We start from the raw sequence: 17,133 nt of genomic DNA, 5'->3' as shown, positions 1-17,133 counted from the left end.
ACAACAAGTAGGTAGATCAATCACAATTCTCACACTTTGTTGGTAAGAGTGTAATACGATAAAACCACTTTAAAAACAGGTTTTGTGATTTTAAATTTTTATTTAACCAGAAATGTGTTCTCTATTAGAGAAAGATCTAAAAATGTGCTTCATGTTTTTGCATCACTGGGAATATTTTATGTACACTATTTAAAAACTTCCCACACTAGTCGTGTTGCATTTAACATGTTAATTTAATGCCTAAGGAAATGCCAATTATAAAATCATGCAAGTCCTCAGTGCACACATGAGTTTTCATATAGTCTGAAGGGTGTTCCAAGATATGCACAATTAGAATTAAAATAAAATTTTGGAATAAATCATCATATTCATATCTTTTTAATCCATATACTCAACAGAGACATTGTTAGATACAAAACATACACTCTTTTTATATTTAAATAGATAGCATATGATAATTCTTCACTTAATGATATATGCCTTTAAATACCATAAAATTCCAAGAAGGCAAAAATTTTGTCTTGCTTAAGATTGCTTCCCCAGTGCCTAGAATAATATCTAGCACATAATAAAAACACAAAGGATATTTGTTGAATGAAGGGATATGACTGTCAGAGTATAATATTTGCAACACCATGAATGTTTATGAGTATACTATTTGTGTGTCTTCATAAAAATTGACATTTTAAGAGGCTATGTGGCTTGCTGAATATCTAGAGTTAATATATATTATTTTGCTAAAAACTAAAGACTTTTTTTTTAATCTGGATAGATTTGTGTAGGTGCTGTAGAATTTTACTTCAAATGTCCTATAAAGCATAAATTTGCATTTACATCTTTTAATAACGCTTGCCAAATTATAATTTGGGGACACAAAGGCTTATATAAATGCTTGGTGAATTTTATATGTGCCCATTTCCTATTCAAATGATTTTCACAGCTTATGGGGCCTTCAGTTAGATGCAATCACTCTTTACATTTCATGGCTATGGAATAAGATCAGAAAGAGATGCATTTCCCCACCCATTAATCTCTGTCCTGGTAGGTTGGTTTTGTGTTTTTAATATGTTAAGACTTGTATTTTGTCATTGCTGCTCTTTTTAATACCTGTTATTTTCCAAGTATTATTAAGAATCAAAAATTTTGATTCTTTTATTCAGTATTTCCAAAATTATATATTTACATATCAGGAAGTCGGTTGTTTCCTTTGTCATTTTTGGACGATTATACATTCACAAGGATTGAATCTCACTTTTCAACGTCAGATTCTGATTCTGCAAATGTGTTTGAGTTTCCCTTCTCCTGATCAGTGAAGGTTTTTGGTAGAAAGCCAAGACAGGAAATGACTGCTTTCATGTCAGATTTAGGAAACATATATCTGGCTTGAGAGGTGCCCAACAATGAAATCTGCAAAGAGCTCTTACAGTTAAAAAAGAACTTATTCACAGGGTTTGCCATGATTACACTTCAAAAATAAAATTTAAAAATAGGATATTTCTAATAATTTAAACATTCTCATTATAAAAAATAGGAGGTGAAAAACAATGGCACAAGGTGGTAAAAGACCTTAGGTAAAGCCACTGTTAACACTTTGGTATACGTCATTCTTACTACCTACCCATTTATCTAGTAAATTAGCATCATATTTTATTTGCTATTTTGCTATTTGAATATATTGTTTTTCACTTAGGAATAATGTGATTAAATATTCATCTGCAAGATGATTTTTAAATGACATTTTAGTATTGCATTTGTTGGATTTAGAATCCCATCACTGATTATGGTACCTTTTATCATTTTCTTATTGTAATGAGGATCCCTGTCTCTTCTTCTACATCTGATAGCCTTCCCATAGAATATTCTGGAGTGAAAATGGCACTTTCCATTAACCCAAGATATTAACAGGATATTTTTATGTTACATTTTGTTATATTTTATATGTAACAAATATATAATAGGGACCTTCTTATAGTATATTTTATGACACAATTTTTTACACATTTCATAAGCATTAGGTTTTTCAAAGATGATACAATGATTATGATGACTGTAATAAAACAAGCTAGCTCTGAGCCAATTTAGTTATAAGAAGTTAAGTAAGTTCAATTCTCTGAGCTGCAGTGTGTTCTTTGAAAAGGAAGGACTGGGTTGGATAATTACTGATTATCCTTCAAACCCTAAAACTTTCTTATGCTTCTGGATGTTTCTTAAAGGTTTGTTAGAATACAATTCCCAAGTACAAAGGAGGAGGCAGTTTTATCCATGGTTTTCTAGTTCTCTACCCAGTCTTCACCAACACGTTGTTCCATCCTTTCTGACTTTCAAGATGCTGGCAGTGATGGATTTTCATCTTTAGGGCTAGGAATGAAGGTGAACAGTAACAAGACAAGTGCATCATAGTGTTTTCTTCCACATTGGGTCACTGACCATGAGGTCTATTGCTCAACAAAGAGTCTCTCAAAGGAAGCAAGACCAGATTAAATATCTCCTTTGTTTTTAAACATTGACTTGTTTGGCCTTATCTTTCCTCACTTCTGTTTTCCACTAGTTTTTCTGTAAGTTGTTCTTTACAATGACCAGCAGCCGGAAGAGGCAAGGCAAGCCATACCACAGTAGAGCCAGCACATACTTCACCACCAAAGCATGCCTGAAATTACCTTTATGTATCTGACAACTGTAACAACAGATCTGCCATATATTTGTAAAGCATGTCTTCTGATGACTTAAACCTAACTCCCCAGTGTTATACTCCTTAGATAATATACTTGATTTACTGAAACTGACCTTTCTGAACATCCCATATCATGTAGTCTTTATGGGGCATTTTAGTTGAATATATGACAGCATTAGTTGAATCTGCATGCCTGCAGATTTTCACACATTTCATTACCATTAGATTTTCAAGACTAATTGTGCCAATAACAAATCAGAATAGCTCTGATTCTCTGTGTGCCTGCTGGGAAGTTCTTTTAAATTGTCAGAAATTATATTGAGTAACATAGATCTCTCTAGAAAGATCTGTCTGTGAGAGGGAGGTTCCTATTCCTGCAGGACACAGGCCTTGGTCATCTCTGGGAAAAGTCTTAGGATGAAAATGAATATTTGAGATGGGGTCTTTTAGAATTTTGTCTGTTCAAAGAATATTGGTTATTCTTATCATGTAACTTCAGAAAGTAACATTTGACCTGGTAATACTCTGATTAGTGACTGAACCCCCCAACCCTTAGGCTATCCTAATCCTTTTTTACTTTTTTTTCTCCCATGGATGGGCATCTATTAGAACACACTTTGGTACAGGCAGCCTGGGAGACATGACAATTTCAGAGAAACAGCTAGATATCTTATGTCTTGACCTAGAGTGGCCACCTAATCAGATCTATGTTGAATCATTCTGATCAAAACAGATGCTTAAGAAAACACTTTGACAGTTCGAAAACTATTCATTATGATCCATGTTTTATAAACATTCAGTGACATTACATCATCACTCATTGAGTTTCCTTGTTTGGTAAAACAATAATTAACACCTACTCTGTCTTGATGCATGCAGCTGAAGAAGACTGAAGAAAACACAGGAGTGAAATGACTGGTCTTATTTCACATTTATGATCCCTGATCTTGGTCCTCATTGCTATACAGGAATCAAACTCTATGTCCATAGTCTATTCTCTGTAGGCATCTTTTAGATGCTATTTCCTACCTTCTCTTCAAAGGTCCAATACAGGAACTTGTTCTTATGTGACTTAGACAATTTTAGGTATTTTTTAAAAGATTTTATTTATTTATTGGTGAGACAACACATGAGAGAGAGAGAGCACAAGCAGGGGGTGAGGCAGAGGCAGAGGGAGAAGCCCACTTCTCACTGAGCAAGAGCCCTGATGTGGGACTTGATCCCAGGACCCTGGGGTCATGACCTGAGCTAAAGAAGGCAGATGCGTAACCGACTGAGCCACCCAGGTGCCCTGACAATTGTAGGGATTAAAAGCATATCTACAAGCTCCCACCATGTTTACTCACCAACCTGCATCCATATGAACCTTAACCCTAACCCTCAACCCTGATACCATGGATTAATTACATTCATTTTTACAAGGGATTAACCATCCTATAAACACAAATACATGATTCCAGTAATTTACCCCTTTCTCCCGCATCATGAATTCTTCCATGTAATGTTACCCATATCCAAATACACTGTCATTTCTCCCACTTTAAGAAATCTCTTTCTTGTCTTGACTAACCATTCCATATATTGCCTCATTTCTCTTCCTTTTGCATACAAACACTCAAAAGAACTAATTATACAGATGTTTCCAACTTGTTTTTCTGAGTCTCCTTTGAAACCACTCCAAACAGGCTTGAGCTCCTACCATTTATGTCTGGGAGATATGTATTCTCCACAAGGTCATGTACTGAAGCTGGTGACCAATTTTTAGCATTTTTCTTACTTGATCTATCAGAAGCATTCAATATACCAGAACTCTATTTCTTTATTGCTTTCCCAGGAAGCCATATTCTTGGTTTATCTTTTCATATGATTTTTTTTTTCTTTTACATTGCTGGTCATTAGTTCCTCAGGGCTTGCTCACTCTATCTATCATCTATCATATCAACTTCTATTATCTATCAATCATCTATATATCCATCTATTCTCTAAAGTCTATACACCCTCCACAGTGAAAACATCTAGTTTCATGACTTTAATATCATTTTTCTATCTATCTGTATCTACTTAGGTATCTATCTACCTGTGTACCTACCTACCTAGAACTATCATCTACCTATCATCTACCAGTTCCAGAACTCCCCTAAATTTGAAATTTGTAATTCCAACTGCTATTAAAATTTCTCCATGTGAAGACCTAATAGGCAATTGAAACAAATGTGTACAACTGAGCTTCTAATTTTTTCCTCAAAAACTTGCTCAGGTTCAGTTCTTCCCCATCACAGTTAATAGACAAACCACACAAATCTTCGATCTATACTTGACTCTCCTCTTACAAATTTTAAACTTCATCTATCCACAAAGCTTTAGCTCTGTATTTCAAGTATATCCAGAAGGAAATCACTTTGCTTTTCCTTCTTTCTAGAGTAATAGGTGAGCCATCTATATAGCTCTCACCTTCACCTTATTGCCTTCTCTTTGAAACCTTTCTCTACCAACCTATCTGTGGTCTTCTGTAGCTACTTCTATCTTAACGCTACTTGATTTTTCTCCTTAACACCAATCACATTCTCTATGCTTTATATTTTAAACATTTAATATGTTATCATCTCTCTCCACACAAAATTATAAGCTCTCTGAAAATAAGAATCTTCTTTTTTCTGTTTTATTTATAACTAGGTACACAACAGAGGGTTAATAAGTATGAAAAAGTGTAATCTAAAGAAAAAGTGTAATCTAAAATACTCTTTTTAGTTTACTAATAAACTAAGATTCTAGAATGTGGGCCAGTTGGGTATTAATATTGGGCTTTTTATAAATTTTTTTTCAGATGATATGCTTATGAAGGAACTAGAAAACACTCATATTCCTACATTCAAAATTTTTAGCCTCCATCCTCTCAGGGGAAGAAATTGAATGTTTAAGAGTTTTGGCCACCACTCTTATGTCTGCTAATTTCAGGAGGATATCTGTTAAGCTTCCTAGCTCCCTTGACTAAAATTTCCATCTTCCTTCCGGTCCTAATTCAATTTTATGACAAGTTGGACATGATTTGTCTTAACACTTACATTCCCCCGTCAAGGCAAATGCAGTCTGCTCAAACATATGGTCTCTTTTGGACAATATTTTAACTTTAATTTATTCTGCACACCCCTATGACTTGGCAATCTCTAGGGACTTTGAATGCCTGGATTGAAGGCAGGTCTGTTGAAGACCTTCTTGGACTCAATGGCTAATGGGTGAATTTCCTACCATTCTTTCAGAGACTGCAACATTAATCTAAGCTGAAAAATTCGTCACCAGCATGTATGGTTCAAATGGTAGCATATGGTGTTAATCTGGGAAGGTTTTACCTTTACTACTACTCTGTAGGCCAGTGACATAAATATTACTAAAGAGAGAGAAACTTGCTTTTAATTACTAATCTTATGGTGGCTCTTCTGTTTGGGAATAGAAAGGCAGTGTTTCTTCTGAATCTTAGTTCTGGACATAAATATCCAAGAAAATTTCTATTACAATTTAACCCTTAAAAGAGGAAAGATAACAAATCTATGATGAACATTGTTACTTTCAAACACTATTAGTGACCTATAGTATTTCCCCCCCCAATGGTGCCATTTCCCAAGATAAATTAAATAAACATCATAACGAACTTATCTTTTGAAATTACATAAAAGACTTATAATACAACTGGAAATATCAATTTTCTATATATTTTTGTTTTGCTTTATCTTGTTTTTATTATGTTATGTTAGTCATCATACAGTACATTATTAGTTTTTGATGTAGTGTTCCATGATTCATTGTTTGTGTATAACACCCAGTGCTCCATGCAATATATGCCCTCCTTAATACCCACCACCAGGCTCACCCATCCCCCCACCTCTTTCCCCTCCAAAATCCTCAGTTTGTTTCTCAGAGTCCATAGTCTCTCATTGTTCATTTTCCCCTGACTCCCCCACCCCCTTCATTTTTCCCTTCCTTCTCCTAATGTCTTCCATGCTATTCCTTCTGTTCCACAAATAAATGAAACAATACGATAATTGTCTTTCTCTGCTTGAGTTATTTCACTCAGCATAATTTCCTCCAGTCCCATCCATGTTGATACAAAAGTTGGGTATTCATTCTTTCTGATGGCTGAGTAACAGTCCATTGTATATGTGGAACACATCTCCTTTATCCACTCATCTGTTGAAGGGCATCTCAGCTCCATCCACAGTTTGGCTATCATGGACATTGTTGCTATAAACATTGGGGTGCATGTGGCCCTTCTTTTCACTATATCTGTATTTTTGGGTTAAATACCCAGTAGTGTTGGGTCACAGCGTAGTTCTACTTTAAAGTTTTTGAGGAAACTCCATGCAAAGTGGCTGTACTAACTTGTATTCCCACCAAAAGTATAAGACGGTTCCCTTTTTTCCACAACCTCTCCAGCATTTGTTGTTTCTTGCCTTGACAGTTTTTACCATTCTGACCCGTGTAAGGTGATATCTCAATGTGGTTTTGATCAGACGCTTCTCCAAAGAAGACATACAAATGGCTAGCGGACACATGAAAAAATGTTCAACATCATTAGCCATCAGGGAAATTAAAATAAAAACCACTTTTCTATATTTTATGGACACATTTGAATTTAGGAAACAACCAATGCCATTCTGAATTGTATTTGGTGAATCGCTGAGTGACAAAGTGAGTAATGAATACGAACAAATAGACATATTTGTAAAATCTTTTCTAAAGATGTATCCCTAAATTTTATTAAACTACAGCATAATCATCAGAATAAGTAAACATTTTACTCATTAGTTTACTTGGAAAAAATGCCTTCATACAGATTTATTTTCACACTTAATAGTTTCATAGCACTATATAGTTACTGTATGTTTTGGAAAAGAACACCAAAATATGCCTTTTTAAGATCAATAAATGTTTTATAATAATAAAAACTAATATTTGTTAGTAGTTTTCACGTACTAGACAATATGCTAACATTTTTATCAGCATAATTTTTCTTTCAACCAATACCTGTTGAATGTATACTCTATGTCAAGTACTGTTCTAGGAACTCAGGATACATCAATAAACATGGAAAAAAATAAAGGTAACTGCTGTCATAGAGTATTAGATGAAGGGATACTTGTAGGAAAGAATAGACATAGATTGTAATAAATGAGGTAAATTACAATACTGTTTGGATTGAATTGTGTCCCCCTAAAATTCATATGTTGAAATCCTAAGTCTTATCACCTCTGAATTTGACCTTATTTGGATATAAGATCTTTACAGAGATAATGAAATTCATATGAGCTAACTGAATAGGCGCTAATGCAATATGTCCAGTGCACTTATAAAAGGGAAAATTTGGAGACAGGAAGGATGGAAGGATGCCATGTGAAGATGGAAGTAGAGATTGTAGATTGTTTCTGTAAGTCAAGAAACCCCAAAGACTGCTGGAAAACCACCAGAAGCTGAGAGGTCTGGAGGAAAATTCATTCTCATAGCCCTCAAAATTAACCAACCTTATCCACACCTTGACCTCAAGGTTCTAATTTCCATAAGCATGAGAAAACAAATTCTGTTTTCAAGCCAGTGGTTTGTGACACTTTGTTATGGCAACCCTAAAAAACTAATATAACGAGACAATGCTTTTAAAAATGACCAACAATAATTTCTGATCTCTTCATTGATACATGCTACTTTTTCCATTATGAGGTGGAGTCTATTTACCTTTGATATGAACTGGTCATATGACTTTCTTTGAACAATAGCATGAGGTGAAAATGGGGCTGTGTTAGTAACAGGACTAGTTTATAAACAACCTGCTAGGTTCTGCATTTTCTCTATAGAAACCTGACTATCATGCTTTAAACTGGAAACAGGTCTGGACTTCTGGAGGAAGAATGATAACATGATGGATAACAGAAGCACCCCAAGTACAGCCAGTACCAATTGACAGATAGACCAGAGAGGTGGTCTTTTACATTCCAACCCTTAACTGACACCCTCCCCAGGTCCCACCCAACACACACAAACGCAGCTGCAGAAGCAACCTGAACCAATCCCACATGGAGCATAAGAACTACAGAGTGAACCCCTAGCTGACCCACAAAACCATGACAAATGATATATCAGTTGTTGTTTCAGGTTTCTAAGTTTTGGGGTGATTTGTTGCACAGCACTACATAATTGAAAAATGATCGATAAATTCCAAGTGTGGGGGGAAATAAATGGGAAGAAGGAACTGAGAGAGAGTACTTGTGTGTGGTGGTAATGGGGGGTTGGTGAGCATGCTGCAATTCTCATTTAATTCTCACAGCAATTCATGAGATAGACATAATTAATATCCTACTTGCAGACAAGCGAGTGAGATTATCTGAGGTTAAGCAACGTGTCAACAGTTACCTAGTAAAGTCCAGATTACAACTCAGAGCTTCCTCCTTGACCACTCTATCAAATAAACTATTGGGAGTGGAAGGAAAATAGATCATTGGTGGTGGTCAAGTGTCATCAGAGTAAATTTTTTTCCTTTAGAAAACAGCCTAGAATACATTTTTAAGAAAAATATTTCAGGGACGCCTGGGTGGCTCAGTTGGTTAAGCAGCTGCCTTCGGCTCGGGTCATGATCCCAGCGTCCTGGGATCGAATCCCACATCGGGCTCCTCGCTCAGCAGGGAGCCTGCTTCTCCCTCTGGCTCTGCCTGCCATTCTGTCTGCCTGTGCTCGCTCTCGCTCGCTCTCTCTCTGACAAATAAATAAATAAAATCTTTAAAAAAAAAAAAAAAGAGAAAAATATTTCAAAGAAAGTGTGATGGTTAATTTTCTGTGTCAGCTTTATGCCATCATCCAGGATGTGTTTGTGAGGGTGTTTTCAAATGATATTAACATTTGAATCTGCAGATTGAATAAAGCAGATTGCTCTCCCTGGTGTGGGTGGGCCTCATCTAATCACCTGAAAGTCTGAATAAAATAAAAAAGCTAACCTATTACAAGTAAGAAAACTTGTGCCTCACTGCTTTCAAGCTGGGACATCAGTTTTTCCTGCCTTTGGAACTAAACTGAAACATCAGCAGTTCCTGGGGATTGAGTTTACTGGTGTTCAGACTGAAACTACCCCATCATCTCTTCTGAGCCTCCAGCTTACTGACTGCAAATCCAGGGGCTTATCATCCTCTATAATTGGTAACCTAATTCCTTATATATAAATACATATTCTACTAATTCTGTTTCTCTGAAAAACCATAACACGGACTATATTTTACATTCCTTATGATTTAAAAGAAAGTATACATTGAGTTTGAATAGAATAGCAATGCTTCCAATGCTAAAGATAAAAAGTAGTTGATACATATTTGAGAAAGAATCATCATTTTTGCTATTTTTTTTAAAGATTTTATTTATTTATTTGACAGAGAGAGATCACAAGTAGACAGAGAGGCAGGCAGAGAGAGAGAGAGGGAAGCAGGCTCCCCGCTGAGCAGAGAGCCCGATGTGGGACTGGATCCCAGAAACCTGGGATCATGACCTGAGCCGAAGGCAGTGGCTTAACCCACTGAGCCACCCAGGTGCCCCATTTTTGCTATTAATGATGGGTGAATATAGCATCTGAGGTTTGGAGAACAATTTTGGAAACTTAGTTTAAAACAATTTTTAAAAAAGGTTGTAGGGATGCCTGGGTGGCTCAGTCAGTTAAGCCACTGCCTTCAGTTCAGGTCATGATCCCAGGGTCGTGGGATCGAGTGCCGCATGAGGCTCCTTGCTCGGCAGGGAACCTGCTTCTCCCTCTCTCTGCTCGGCCTGCTGCTTCCTCTAATTGTGCACTCTTTCTCTCTCTCTGACAAATAAATAAATAAAAATCCTAAAAAAAATAAATTAAAAAAATTGTAAAAATCAAAGAGAAAACCTTATGGGAGGGACTTACTAATACACATATAGTGTAACACACAGAGAACCTGCATGAGACTCATAATCAAACCAAGTTGCCCATCTGGATTTCTTTATATTTTGAAAGATTTTTAAATAATATATTCATGGAAATTTGAGAAAAATCGAGAGGAATGAACTATATATAAGCGTGCATATTAAACATCTTGCATTTTTTGTTTCAAAGCTTATTCTTTCTTAACATGATAGTTGCATTTATAAGCACAATTTCATGAGAAAAATATTTAAAATATAATAAATGAAGAGGTGCTTTGGTGGCTCAGATGGTTAAGTGTCTGTCTTTGGCTTGGGTCATGATCTTTAGGTCCTGGTATTGAGCCCCATATCAGGCTCCCAGCTCAGCCAGGTGTCTGCTTCTTCCCTTCCCCGTGTCTCTCCCCTGCTTGTGCTCTCTCAGTCTCTCTCTCTCAAATGAATAAATAAAATCTTAGAAGAAATAGTAAATGAAAGTTATTTATGGAGCTTCAGACTTATTAACAAAGGCATATGTCACACCTTTAATGAATTTTGTTATGATATGCAAAAATAATAATTTGGTTAAGCAAAATTCAACCAATATATAAATAGGGTTCTTTTCTTAATCTTTCAATTTTCCAGACATTCTTAGTTTCTGCTGTTATCTTTTACCCTGATCTTGTAATTTTGATTATTGCATTGGCCATAGCCAGTAAAGCTAAAAGAAAAGTAAAATGACATTACAGGTTTAAAAAAATAAAGATAAAAATAGAAAGTTAATGCTAACAGAACAATAAACTCAAAAATACCTCTATATTCCTATGGTTCTTAATGGGAAAATAAATTTATTGCTCTTATGTTCCTTGGATCGAGATCTCGATTATATTGTAAATAGTAATAGTCTGTGTAATGCAAGTAATGTTTTCATATTAATCAAATTCCAATTATCCTATTTGCTTTTTGAAAAGTCACACTGTAGGAAACTACCTCTACTTCTATTATACAGCATTTCCCTTAAAAAGGAAGCAATTTTTCTCCATACATTTTTAAATAGAATTAGAAAATATATGGTTTGTGGTTTTTGGCCAGTGCTGTTTTCATAAATTGCGTCTTACTGAGTGAAAAAACCTGAAAAAAACCAAACAAAAAAAAATCCCCACTTTCTAACAGAGGTTTCTCTTTGATGAAAAATGTGTTCATTTTGTCAGAGATGGAAGGAGTGTGGGTGATGAAGTAGGGTAGATTCATGCAGCTTCATTATTAATTTGCTGCATGACTTTGTTCATGCCATACCAACTTTATGAATCTCTCGTTCTTTTTAATAGTAACAATAATAATAACACCTAATTAGAAGGGTTTTGTGACAGTTAAATGTAATTAAAAAAAAACTTAATCTCAAATATTCTGATTAATTTAATTGTCTCTGATATTATGGTCCTTTTTGATATCATTACTATTATCACTCTTTAGGCCAAAAAAAAAAAAAAAAAGAATTCTGTTTTAATGATCTCGGTAGTGAAGAAAAGTAGCAATCCTCCACTCCTAATGTTGTAGGTACCACATGTAGAAACAGACCCATGATAGAAGTACAAGTGAGTTTAAGTCCAATCATACTTTCATGATTATAAAAACTATACTTAAATATATATATATATACATATATATATATATATGCACACACACATTTTTTTTTTTTTTAATAGAACATGAGTGGGGAAAGAAGCAGGAGAGGAGGAAGAGAGAGAATCCAAAACAGATGCCATGCTGAACGTGGAGCTTCACCCGGGGCTCAATCCCAGGACCCTGAGACCATGATCTGAGCTGAAACCCAAGAGTTGGATGCTTAACAAACTGAGGCACCTAGGTGCCCCAAGATTGTCTCTCTTTGGAAGAATTAACACTTACATAAAAGAATAAATACCATATTTGATTTTTCCCATGTAGCCTGTAAGTAATTGAGCCATAAAATTGAGCCATAAAATTCTAATGTCATGAATGTGTCCTCTTGGTCCTGAGAAAGTCATTTATTCTTTAGAACTTCAGTTTCTTCATCTGAAAAAAATAGATGATAACATTAGATATATTAATATGCACATGTAAGACTGTTATAAACAACCAGTATCTTCATAAATACCCATACATATACAAACATGCACACACATACAAATACATATGTGTGCTTTATCAATTGTAAAAACAGTTATACAAATAATTCTAATGGAATATTTCAGCAGCCAAATCATATATAACACAGGAAGTTATCCATATAATATGAATATTCAATACATAATGTTATATAAGTTCAAAAATATAAACTGAATTTAATTAACTATAAGTTAGAATTCTTATTAGGGATAAACATGTAAGTTTTCCAACACATTACTTTTTTGTAAAATTGTTTTGGGCAATACTCTGGTTTTCACATTATGTTGGTAGATCCTTATATTTCAATCCATTATAAAATTATACTTCAACCTAGATACAATTTTGTAAGAGTCATTAATTTACCTTATATACCCAGCCATGTGTGTAGAGACTGACATTTTTTCATCAAGATAATCTTCACACTCATGAGCAGTGATAGCTCTTCAAAATGACCCTACTGTGACATTGTTCCTAGCCAGATACTAATTCTTACCACATGGACAATTTCAACATGACCAAAGATTTTATCATTAGTTACTGTCTTACTGGGAAAGCCAGATTTGAGAAAAACATATAAAAATTCTGACACCCATCTAAATAAATTATATATATATATGAATAAATGTGGAAGCCATTATTCTACTACAAAAATCATCATAACTACATCCAGACAGAATTTTAAAACCTCATACCAAAAACATACCATATATTTTACCTGGATCATTATTGCTGCTGTTGTTGTTGCTGTTGTTGTTTGGCTTATTAACAAAGATGATTTCTGTTTTTACATGTAACTTATTAGTTCAAACAAATGTATATCTTGCTCTTTGAAATTCGCATTTGAATCAAGTTTTCTTAGCAATTTAGTTTGATCTAAGTAATCATGGTAGTAGTTGTTAGGATTAAAATAGTGAGTTTGTAAATCACTTAGAACTGTGCCTGACACATAGTAAGAATTTGATATATTATGATTTTTTTGTTATTGTTAATAAACCAAACTATGCTGCAAAGACTAGGAAGGTAAATTTCCTTGCTTCTACCAGGAATTGCTGTTTTTCTGATAACAAAATATCTTAAACTATGAAATGAGGCTCAGTTTATTTATATGCAAAATGTTGATTTCAGTATTATCATCAAAGTGACTCTAGGAAGTGTGTACAATAAACATTACTTTTCAAAAAAGAAACCGAGGTGCGGAGAGGTTAAGAATTTTCTCAAGAACTCAAAGCAAGAGAGTAATAGAGATAAAATTAAACCCATATTTTTCTATTTTATATATAATCTCTGTGAACAGTTGATTCAGAAATAGGTATTACTTATGGATTTGACCCAAATTCTTAGGCATTGTGGTTTATGCAATGGGATATTTGTGTCATGATTTCCACACAGCAAAGATAGCTTTATAGAGAATAACTGAATTATGCTTCAGTCCCTTTCTTGAATAAAACAGGATAATGAAGTAGATTAGTCAGTTTATTGTAGGTTACACTGTGTAACAAGCAACCCTTAAAATCTCAGAGGTTTGGGAAACAAAGATCCATTTCTCATGAATTGTAGAGTTGACTTTAGTTCCATTGCACATATTTACTCCTTTTACTAGCCAAGTTAAAGAAACATTTTACTGGGCACCTGGGTGGCTGAGTTGGTTGAGTGACTGCCTTCAGCTCAGGTCATGATCCTGGAGTCCCAGGATTGAGTCCTGCATCGGGCTCCCGGCTCTGCAGGGAGTCTGCTTCTCTCTCTGACCTTCTCCTCGCTCATACTCACTGTCTCTCTATCTCAAATAAATAAAAATATTTAAAAAAAAAAAAAAAAGGAAATTTTTTACTGGACTTTCGTATCCTTGTGGTAGAGAGATAGAAGGCCCTGAAGGAGATTCATGATACTTCATACTGCTTCTGCTGGACATGGGAAAGGTGCAGTCTTTTCCCATTGTGTTGGCTATAGTATGTCACATGATCACACCCAAAGTCAATGAGTCCTAGACTTACATTGCTCCCATAGAAGGCATGTTCAGACAAATGAAAACAGACAGGGATATATATATTTCTTTTACCAGGAGGAGAGAGGAAAGTGAATATGCACAATGAGGACAAATTAATGTACATAATAACATAATCTGTTGCAGGGTTTATTACAACTCAGATTTTATTATAACAAAAGTGGACAATGCTTAGAAAAAACTCATTGTTTTCCTTTACTCTCATACTACTACCACAGTTAAAACACTTGTGACACCAGATGTGTGTGTGTGTGTCTGTGTGTGTGTGTGTGTTTCTCTTCAGCAAGCAATGATCTATGACACCATCTGGGTGTCCTATAATTCAATTCATCTCTGACACTAACCAGAGTTAGCATAGACCCCACAGATTAAGAGCTCAGCCCCTTTGATTTCTAAATTTGTTCTTATTATTTAATGGCATCACTGTCTTCCTTACATCCTGAGTGCTTGAACATCATTCAGTAAGGGTTTCTCATAAGATAAATGTATTTTTGTAAATCGGTGAAGATATTGATTTGTGTTTTCCACTCAGAACACTTGCAATTTTCATTTTGCCTTAATGTGGATTGAGATTATGATATTCCAAATACTGTTTTTAGTGTTTCATTGCATATTTTGTCCTACAGGGCTCACAACAGCCTGCTAAAGGAAGTAAAGTTTCACCAGTTCTTAAATGATTAACACAAGAACATTTACTATTTACAAGGACACAGGTTCAGAATACCTCAGAACCAGGATGCAGGATGTGGAGCCTGGTCTATCCTGCCATTTCTTCTGACATTCACATTGGCCAGAAAAATATTAAACCATCTGAAGAGATATCAGTTAATTTAACTCTACTTCACAGCACAATATAAGATGCTACCTACCCTATTTGGGTAAATGGACATGTAGCTCAACAGAGACCAGAGTGATACCACTGTTCTCCTGGAAGACAAGTTGGAACATTCCACCCTCATTCCCCAAAACACACACGTAGAAACATTCCTATTACCCAAGGGTTACTGGCTGGAACTGGAGTATGACCCAACTTCAGGAAGCATCACACCTCTGTTGTGTTTTTGTTTTTTTTTTTTTTTAAGATTTTATTATTTATTTGACAGAGAGAGATCACAAATAGGCAGAGAGAGAGAGAGAGGAGGAAGCAGGCTCCCTGCTGAGCAGAGAGCCCGATGGGGGACTCAATCCCAGGACCCTGAGATCATGACCTGAGCTGAAGGCAGTGGCTTAACCCACTGAGCCACCCAGGCGCCCCTCTGTTGTGTTTTTGAAGGTAAGATTTAGGACACATCTATGACGTGTATCACACAACACCTTCTTAACTGGCCTGCCACTGTGCTTCACTATCTAGTACAGCGGCTGAGCACACAAGAGCTCAATAAGTGTGTATTGAGTAAGTTTGTTGAATGGGCTTTGTTTTCTATGAAAATTTGCTAAAGAAATGTCCCATTCTATGGTGGTCCATGTCTGTGACATACCAATGATATTCGCTCACAAAGTTAATCATTCTTATGATTCAATATTTATTGATATTTTCTTGTTTCAGATTCTATACTTCTGTGGTATTTATCTTCTGTGTTTTCTTTATATTCTCAGAATTATCTAGTTTGTTGTGACCCAAAAACCTGTACTATGTTTAGGATTTTCACCATATCAATGTTTTTCTCTTTACATCCAATCCTCTATTTATTTATTTATTTGTTATTTATTTATTTTTTAAAAATTTTATTTATTTGACAGAGAGAGATCACAAGTAGGAAGAGAGGCAGGCAGAGAGAGAAACGAAAGCAGGAAAAACAGACTCCTGCTGAGGAAGGAACCCAATGCTGGGCTTAATCCCAGGACCCTGCGATTCTGACCTGAGCCAAAGGCAGACAATTAACCACCTGAGTCACTCAGGTGCCCCGCCCCCTTACTAGTTTTTTAATATTGACAAATTCACTTAATTTTCCAGGCCTTCCATGTATATGTCTATAGAATGGCACAATAATACCTACCTAGAGCCATAGTTGTGGTCATTAAATAAAATATTTGATGCTGGACATTTCAACAATATCTGGTATAGAGTAATTGTAGAGTAATTGAATGTGTTCAGTATTAAACACAACAATAAGAGAATTTGATGAGTGCTACTGATTTTCTTTCCTAAAAGCTACATATCTGCACATAAAAATCAAAATTTTGAATATAAATGTCAGAGATTTCTCCAAGCTCTTGAACTTTAAGTTTATAGCTTAAGTAAGGGATCTATTGATATTTTAATGGTTCAAATAATAGAGGAAAATAATTGCACTATTTCATCTAATCTTGGTTGTTGAAAGCAAATCAGTCATTAATTTTCTAAGTCAACTCAACAAACTCAACAGAATTTGAAAAAAAAAAAAAAGTAATATACTGAGGGGAAGAAATGTTACTACAGGAATCT

This window comes from Neovison vison, chromosome 11 (assembly GCF_020171115.1).
Source record: "Neovison vison isolate M4711 chromosome 11, ASM_NN_V1, whole genome shotgun sequence".
NCBI classification, from domain to species: Eukaryota; Metazoa; Chordata; class Mammalia; order Carnivora; family Mustelidae; genus Neogale; species Neogale vison.
Note: the sequence above shows the minus strand (reverse complement) of the source record.